The sequence below is a fragment of the Pogona vitticeps genome, chromosome 4, assembly GCF_051106095.1.
Source record: "Pogona vitticeps strain Pit_001003342236 chromosome 4, PviZW2.1, whole genome shotgun sequence".
Classification (NCBI taxonomy): domain Eukaryota; kingdom Metazoa; phylum Chordata; class Lepidosauria; order Squamata; family Agamidae; genus Pogona; species Pogona vitticeps.
In genome coordinates, this window is record NC_135786.1 from 196,539,231 (window position 1) to 196,548,195 (window position 8,965).

Consider the following 8,965-nt stretch of genomic DNA (forward strand, 5'->3'; position numbering starts at 1 on the left):
GTTCTAATTGTGTATTTTAGCTATAGCTCTAGAAATGGAGAAATCTAGTTACATGAAACCTGGCATGAATACTAAAGGATGGTGATGTCTCTCAGGGTTATTTTATTCTTTTAAAAAGATCAAGTTTGCCTGTAGCCTGCTATAAAACATTGATTGAATTCCTAATCCAAACACAGAGCACAGTAATTTGCACCAGAGTAGGCCCACTAAATTAATGGGGATTTGGTGAGTCAATTCCTCTGTAGGCTCCAGCGATTCAAACGGAATTATTTTTGACTTTAGCATAGTGAGTTGTAACTAGTGTAGGCCAATATGAATAAATGAAATTTATGGAGAAGTTGACTCATTGGATGCCTCTTGATTCAAATGCCTACTATAGGGTAACTTGCTATACTAAGCAACAGAATTCCAGTCATTGAATTACTGGGTGGCAAACTCTAGGTTCGTCAGGAGCAAGAGGACTCTTCAGGAACAAGAGAGGTCCTCAAGAGCAGAGAAACATGCAGTTTGATCCAAGTTATTGTAGGTCAATTTTGGTGGGACGCTGGTGTACTCCAGGCTACTTAGCCCTTTCCACTGCTGAAACAGCACTTCTGTGTGATTTAGTTGCCTGGTGGGTTGGCTAGAAGGGAAAAAAGGAAGGAAAGAAGGAAGGAAGAGAAAATTATGTTTTTTACATGTGTGAGAAGGAAAGACTGAAAAAGCATGAGATAGAGAGAGAGAGAGAGAGAAGAACCAGTAATAAGGAAGAAGAGTGGAAGGCATAGTGATCATGTAGCCCAGGCAGGAAGATTATACTTGGATTCTAGCCATGCTGCCTTGTGCCTGACTAGAATCATTCCAATCATTAGTTTGCCTGGATGACTTTTTTCATATGCTCATTTTTTAAAAAAAAGTAAATTATAAGCTGAGATATGAGGCAAAACATATGCTCACCATTCTGCTCAACTGTTATATAAGAAATGAATTTGTTATTACTTTTCAGTACAAAGTATCCTGTTCATTATTTGTGCACACATAACTCAAAACGGTGGAAGCAGTGATCTCACAAGGTGCCTGTTGTATGTGTTGTTGTTGTTGTTTAGTCATTAAGTCATGTCTGACTTAACGACTAAACAACACTGGCACAACTGGCACCTCATCAGATCACTATGGCAGCTTCTGCATCTGGAGATTTGCAAATACAGTACCTAAATATTGAACAGGCTATTGGCCTGTTTATTTAGAACAGTGTGGTAGACAGCTGCAGCCCAACACATTCAACCACAGAGAACAGAGAAAAAGGGAAGCAGAGAAGCCAAGGTGGGGTAGGGGGCATTCTGTGATCTAGAGTGGTGGTCCCCAACCTTGGGCCTCCAGAGGTTCTTGCACTTCAACTCCCAGAAATCCTGGCCAACAGAGGTGGTGGTGAAGGCTTCTGGGAGTTGTAGTCCAAGAACATATGGAGGCCCAAGGTTGGGGACCACTGATCAAAAGTATCCATTCTCAACAGGTGCCATATGCCCCCCCAGGGGCTCTGGCACATTTGAAGGAGGCCACAGACTAGAAACAATTCTTCACCTTATAAGGTTCATAATGTGATTCATACAATCCTGATTTGGCTTATATTTCTTTCATATCATGTTTGTGGTTGTGGCAAAAAAAAAGTTTGAGAATGCCTGATCTATGAGAATGAAGGGTTCTTGTGCTGTGTATATTTCCCAGTTTGGGGTAAGTGGGAGATGTAAGCTTTGTTTGCGTCAACTAGATTTATTTCCCGTTGCATTGTATAGTCTGACTGCTTTGACTGTACGTCTGCAGCTTAATCAGTTTGCTTTCTGGAAATTGGCATTTCAGCATGCTTTGTGATTTGTTATGAGGGTCTATGGATGGACACTGTCTTCAAACAATGTGGAAATATGGATCAAATGAAATCATGGCTGTGCATTTCTGAAGTTATCCCAAGAAGTCCAAGAGCATTCATGGGGGTGGGGCAGCAGCATCCTCTCACAATTCCTTCCTATTAAATTTGGCATTTGTGGAGCTAAAAATGTTGAAGCCATGTAATTAAAAGTGGGAGGAAAGGAGCACAGAATGAATCAGAGACCAATCTGTGTGCATTTATTTGGACACGTACAAGGTCAAGAGGACCACTTCAGGTCTCTATTTTGGACTCAGACCTACTTCTTTCTTATAATCACTTTCCTGAGTGTACAGTGCAGTGAGTTTACAGAGGTATTCTCCTGTGCTATATCTGAGCACAGCAAAGATAAATGCCACAGTTCAAGATTTTTCAAATTGGCCACTTCCTCTTCACTTCTCTTTTTGACTGTATTTTATGAGGTACCACGTCTTGCTTTGAGTCCTGTAACCTTTTAATTTCCAGCTTCCTTGCTTCCTTTCTCTCTGTTTTTGCTTCCCATTCCATCCTTAGCCTGTCAAATAACAAATAAGGACACCAGAAATCTGTACAGAATATAATTTCAGAGATAATAAAACAAAAAAGAAAACAGGTGTAAGTGGCTTTTTCATGCTTGTCAAAATTTATACAATACACTGTCAACTTTTCTTCACATAAGAATCCTTTACAAAAGACATAAGCATTCAGGGTTTAGTTCAGCTAATTATTATTTCTAGTATGCCAGTGAATTCAGAGAATTATTTATAAAATCAGCTAAAAACTGTTCCTATAATTTATTCTGCCATTGCAGATGTTTGAATTAATCTGATACATCACAGGAAATTCTAAAAGACTTTCAAATGGTCTTGATTTGAACAAAAATGAAAAAAAATCCTTTCTAGCTTACAAAGGGAAACTATGCAACATTGACATTTGTGAAGCTAAATACTAGCTAGCTAATATCCAATACGGTTAAATGTGACTGTTGTTTTTGGGGTGGAGGATGGGTTTTTGTGTGGGGGTTCATGTTTCAACTTGGAAAAAAATTTCAGAGGGGAAAATGTTACATAATGATCTGTAACTAAATAACATATGTTATCATCTTGTTCCAAACAAATATAAATACAAGTGTACCATTGTTTTTTACATCTTTGGTTTATTATGTTGAAATGAAATACTTGAAAAAGAAGAACTATAGTATTGGATAACAGAAAGAAAACAAATAATACAATACTTAATAATTGTTGAGGTTTATTTATTTATTTATTGAATGTCTATAACACCCAATTAGTATGAAGCACTATTCTGGGCTGTTAAATGATGATTTTTTTCCCAGCTGCAAATATTTCAGGGCTGCATACATACCGGTAAGTTTCCTCTGTTAAACTCAGATGATAATCCCCTGTTAAGTGGACCACTACAAAGTGGGGAAAAAACTAGCTGGTAATTCTCAACTGACCACTACACCTCTGCAACCCAACCTCTGTACAAAACATACTTATTTAAAATCCCAAAACTACTGTTAATTGCTCTTAATTAACTATACTATCCTACGATGTACTATGCTTCCTTAAGTGATTTCCTGTAATCAAATTTATTTATTCAGATTAGTATTAACGAAGCCAATGTATCCAATTGATTTTAATGGAGCAGCTGCTGACTGCTTAACAATGTAAGAAAGTATAATTAATTTAAAGCTAATCCAGAAGCCCCAAAGAATTAACTGCTAAACTCAAATTAATTTAAATGATTTTACCAAGCTACCTATACCTAATGAAATTAATTATTTATTCCTATATATATGTATATTTTATTAGAATTTGTATTTATTTATTTATTTATTTATTTATTTATTTATTTATTTATTTATTTATTTATCCATCCCTGATCCAGATAGGCTAATGAAAAACGGAAAACAATTTGAATTCAGTGCCTCATGACCCTCACTATTTATGTTAACTACCAAATGGTGGCACTATTCTCAGAAGGAACCACCAAAACTCTACAAACCCCACCCCCTGGAGGAGGTAGGATGGCGTGGTGGTGAAGGATGGGTATGTTTGGTGATTGTTTGTGATGGAATGATCTTGTATTCACAACTTGTATGGATGAAAGGTACGGAATTGTTTTGAGCCGGGATAGGGTGTAGTGGAGTTTGTGTGGGGAAAAAGTTAACAAAGTAATATTGTCTGTTGATTCTTCCTTCCCATTACAGCAAGGACCACCACATGGAATTGGGGGCATCTTTTCAGGAAGGGGCTGAACAATGAAGCTACTGAAACCACCCACCTTTAACCATCCCAGGTGAGAAACAGAATATAGCATGACTACCCAGACCCACTTTCTGGACATGCTAGAAAATAAGTAATTGGCCTTCCAAATCTTCCGACTTTCAATGTGTTCAGCTGGCTAGTAATATGTATGGCCAAGTTTGAACCCGACTGACATATGCTTCTTTGCAAGGAGCCCTTCTTGTTATGGATCACCTAGTCTGGGTCCAGACAAGAAACTGCTAAACGTTTCTTTTCACACACCGAGAAGATTGTTTCTCATACTCAGTCCACTCAATATCCTGACTGGTGCTGTAATTAGGGGACTACAGTGAACAGTGAAATCTAGGACTTCGTATGTCCATAGGCTATTTTGGAAATAGAATAGAGTGTGTTGCTTGCCATAGTTTTAGAGTGCATTATGTATAAGAGCAGTGTGAACTAACTCCATTCTGTCAGAGGCCATATAATCTAAGTGTCATGCAAGGACTACAAATAGATTTTGCTGCCTGTGGGTTTTATTTCATTTCTACATAACTTACTGCTCTTTCAAATGTTATTGTTTTGCCTGCTGCAAATACACCGTTTCGAAGGTTGTCAGCAAAGTTCAAGCATAGTGACTTTTTGTAAATATTTTCTGAGTGCCTGGTGAATGTAATCCAGTGAGTCATGCTGGCCAATTCTCAACAACAACAACAACAACAACAACAACAACAACAACAACAACAACAACAACAACAACAACAACAACAACAACAACAACAACAACAAAGATCATGGCTACTGGTTCCATCACCTCCTGGCAAATCGAAGGGGAAGATATGGAGGCAGTGACAGATTTTAGTTTCTTGGGCTCCATGATCACTGTAGATGGGGACAGCAGCCCCAAAATTAAAAGACGCCTGCTTCTTGGGAGGAAAGCGATGACAAACCTAGGCAGCATTTTAAAAAGCAGAGACAAGGTCCTTGCCGACAAAGGTCCGCATAGTCAAAGCTATGGTTCTTCCAGTAGGGATGTATGGAAGTGAGAGCTGGACCATAAAGAAGGCTGATTGCTGAAGAACTGATGCTTTTGAATTGTGGTACTGGAGGAGACTCTTGAGAGTCCCCTGGACTGCAAGGAAATCAAACCTATCTATTCTGAAAGAAATCAACCCTGAGTGCTAACTGGAAGAATAGATCCTGAAGCTGATACTTTGGGCCTCTGATGGGAAGAGAATAGTCCCTGGAAAAGACCTTGATGTTAGGAAGGTGTGAAGGCAAGAGGAGAAGGGGACGACAGAGGACGAGATGGTTGGACAGCATCACTGAAGCTACCAACATGAATTTGACCAAACTCTGGGAGGCAATGGAAGAAAGGAGGGCCTGGCGTGCTCTGGTCCATGGGGTCACGAAGAATCGGAAACGACTAAACAACAACAAAAAACGGGCTAGCTGTTGAGAATGAAGATAATGGATGATGTATGTTCATGAATATTTTTAAAAAGAACAAATTTTCTTGAAGGAGAAGACCTTGCTAGTGCCACTATAGGTAGGAAATACCTAGCTATCATAGAAGAACAACAGAAAAATGAGGGCAAGCAGGTGGATGGTTGAGCTAGAAAAATCAAAGCAAAATGTGCTGCTTATATACTGCCCCATAGTACTTACAGCTGTCTCTGGGCAGTTTACAATTTAATTATGCACACTACACATTGCCCTCCTCCCTGCTCAACAATCTGGGTACTCAGTTTACCAACCTTGGAATGATGGAGGTTTGAGTCAGGGTTATGTTGTTCATATGTTTGACATATTTGTGACTGCTATTTTTATGTACAGCACAGAATATGCTGTGTACTAATGAGGAAATAAATAAATAAGCAAATCAATCAATCAATCAATCAATCAATCAATCAATCAATTAATCAAAATAGAACAGTATCTAAAAGATGGCTAGAAGTTACTATGCATGCCCCCATTCAGATAAAGATGTGCTCATTTATTCTTCCTATATTATATCTTCATTGGTGGCACTTGAAAGATCTGGGGTGCATGTGCAGCATAAATAATCACAATTGGTGTGATGTCAGTGTCCTTATTGGTATCACTCTCCCACAGTACCATCAAGTTACCCAATGTGGTCATAGCAGCTATGGAGAGTGCTGATCCTTTTCTTGAGCAAAATGGATTAGACACAGTGCCACTGTCAGTGTACTTAAGCCATCACCTTTCTATCACAGCTATGAGAAACCTTTGACACTCCAGATACTGCTAGACACCACCTTTCATGTGCCTGAGGATGAGGCCCACCTTTTCGTTGAAAGCCTTGGCATGTCTTTCTTGTGCACTGGCAAACATCCCATTAACTCCTTTGGACTAGCTCACTTCTTAGAATGGGAGTCAGTACAGAGTTTAAGTTCCTTGTAATGATTCCTTGATAGACAGGGTAGTGTTCAGTGGATGTTTAGTCAAAACTATTTGACCTTCTCAGAGATTGACTGTTCTCCAGCTATGGCACAATTTAGTTTTAATGGCATTGCATCAAAAAAAATCAATATATTATAATAATCCAGTGTCAATTATTTCTGTTCATCATTCTAATAGGAATGGTCTTTGTCAGGAATGATCACTAAATCTGAATTGCACAGTAACTGGAGCATAGCAAATCATGCCAAAAGACAAGGGGCCCTGACCCAGCACTCACAGTGTCTATTGTGATGAATGTAAAAGCCAATGCACAATTGAGCTACTTTTCTCCCCATTCAGCATTAATTATATAACCACCACATGTGTGTATTCAATGACACCTGCTGTGGAGCTATGAGATCATACTTCAAGTAATGTACAAGAGGGAGAGGGAGAGAGAGAGAGACAGAGAGAAATGGGTAAACATTTTAAGTTTTCTTTAAACTCTAGCTACAAGTCCTGTGAAAATGTTCCAGGGAACCATCTTTGGGCTGCAGTTGAAAGAAATGCCCTTTCCCCACCTCAGCATAACCAAAGACCATGTTGGCTAGGGGATGCTGGGAGTTGTAGTCTAAAAAAAAACAAACTCCCAAACTTGGTGCGAACTCTCTGTTCACAGTCAGGGTTATTCCCAGATCTGTTTCTGGCAGAGGTTCCTTGGCAACTGAGAAATGAAGTGGACAGTTGGAGCAATGGGATGCATCGTTGCATATTAGTAATTGTTGCACAAGAGGAAATTTGTTCCAGTACTAGTCCTGTTCAGGTGTTTGTTCATAGATGTGAGAATTATCTGCGGGTGGGTGCTACTCCAACCCCTATGCCATTGCACCTGCCCTCACTCACCTCAGTTCCTCAACTCTGCCATGTTGAGTAGCAGGATCTTGAGCCTGAAAAGAATGCTTCTCACACATCATTCTATGTTTTCAGACCAATTTAAGTAGCGCTGCCTTCAGAACTCTCTGGTGCAGATTGGGAGGTTTGTGCTGAGGGCAAGAAAGCACAGAAACATGGGTGGAATGCCAGCATAAGTGTCTCCCTTCATCTACCAAGTTATAGCCTTCCTGAGTTCACGGAAAGGCTTGAACTGGGATTATCCATCCTCTGACATCCCCCCTCAATGAGAAAGGGAGCTACTACTCCTTCATGGTTTTTAATTAGTTCTTTGTCACTAAGGCCTCCTGCACAGACACAATGCAACAGTGAAGATTGTGATGATTTGTGTTTTTATGTGTATTAGAATGGGATATGTAGTCCTAAGATTGTCCCAATAGCATCCATTTTGATTTAAAGTCTGTTCTGTAGTAGGAAAGTTTTACATGCTGTTTCAGAGAAGCTTTGCTCTCTGGTTATCTCGTTGCTAAGGTGAGTAGAGAGCAGAGACTTTCGTAGTCAAAATAATTCTGCTACAAAGAATGATAACAACTGAAGCTCCATGAGAAAGTTAGGCGGGACAACAAGACCCAGGAGGCATTCTGGGAAGAAGAAGGAAGAGTGAGGAGAAGAAGAAAGATGGAGTTTGCCTGAGAAAGGGGCAGACACGTGCTTCTTCCTTAATGGACTATTTTTCCTACCATGGACTGGTTTTCATCTAGCATCAGCCTTTGAAGACCCAAGACACGTGAGATGGACTATGTTATCCTTTATATTAGTTAGCATAGTTTCATTTCTTTATTTTTTTAGCTGGAGTGGGGGGAGTGGAGTGTTCCGTTGGTATTGAATGAAAATGTACCTACTAAACTATTTTACTATCAACTGAAATCTTTTCTAAAGCAATTCTTTTCAATAAAGCAGTAATGTTTAAAACTGCAGGTGTTAGTTCTTGCACAGACGGGCTGAATGTCTAATTGGCCACGTGTGTTTGCTACCCTAAGTTCTAGAGCCAGATTGTTCTGAGTATAGCCCAAGGATGTGTCTGTGTGTGTTGCTTTCTTAATAAGGAGATTGGCTTCTGAGGAAGAAAATTTAGACAGAACCCGGCTGAGTTCTAAGTGGCTCTGCTCAGCAGTTAGAGGTTTGTCTGGTTTTCGTACTCGTCCCAATTTCCGGCACCCCCATAAATCTTCTTGGAGATAAGGGGCTGCTTACTAATTAATATGAACAAAACAGAATTATACTTGAAAATCTTATGCCAGTTAGACCACAGCAAAACAACCATTTGTTGTTAATCACTTGACATTGATAACAATGATGAATGTGTTTGTTTATAAACATTCATTACTGGATAAAATTAATTCTTATCAATGTGTTTGAAATGAGATGAGGAGAGAAGTATTGATTCAAGGTGGTGTTTGGCAAGGTTTCATTCACATTGACAGAGGAAGACTGAAGGATTGTGTTTGTGATTCCTCTTTCCATAGGGTGGCCACAGTCC

At 39.5% G+C, this 8,965-nt stretch overlaps 1 long non-coding RNA gene across 1 annotated transcript; it reads left to right on the top strand.

Annotated features, from left to right (window-relative positions):
• Positions 1–1,720: 1,720 nt before the first annotated feature.
• On the top strand, positions 1,721–7,633 carry LOC144589336 (uncharacterized). Its single transcript, XR_013545404.1, has 2 exons — positions 1,721–3,906; positions 4,095–7,633. It is a non-coding gene; the product is annotated as an uncharacterized LOC144589336 (long non-coding RNA).
• The last annotated feature ends 1,332 nt before the right edge of the window (positions 7,634–8,965 follow it).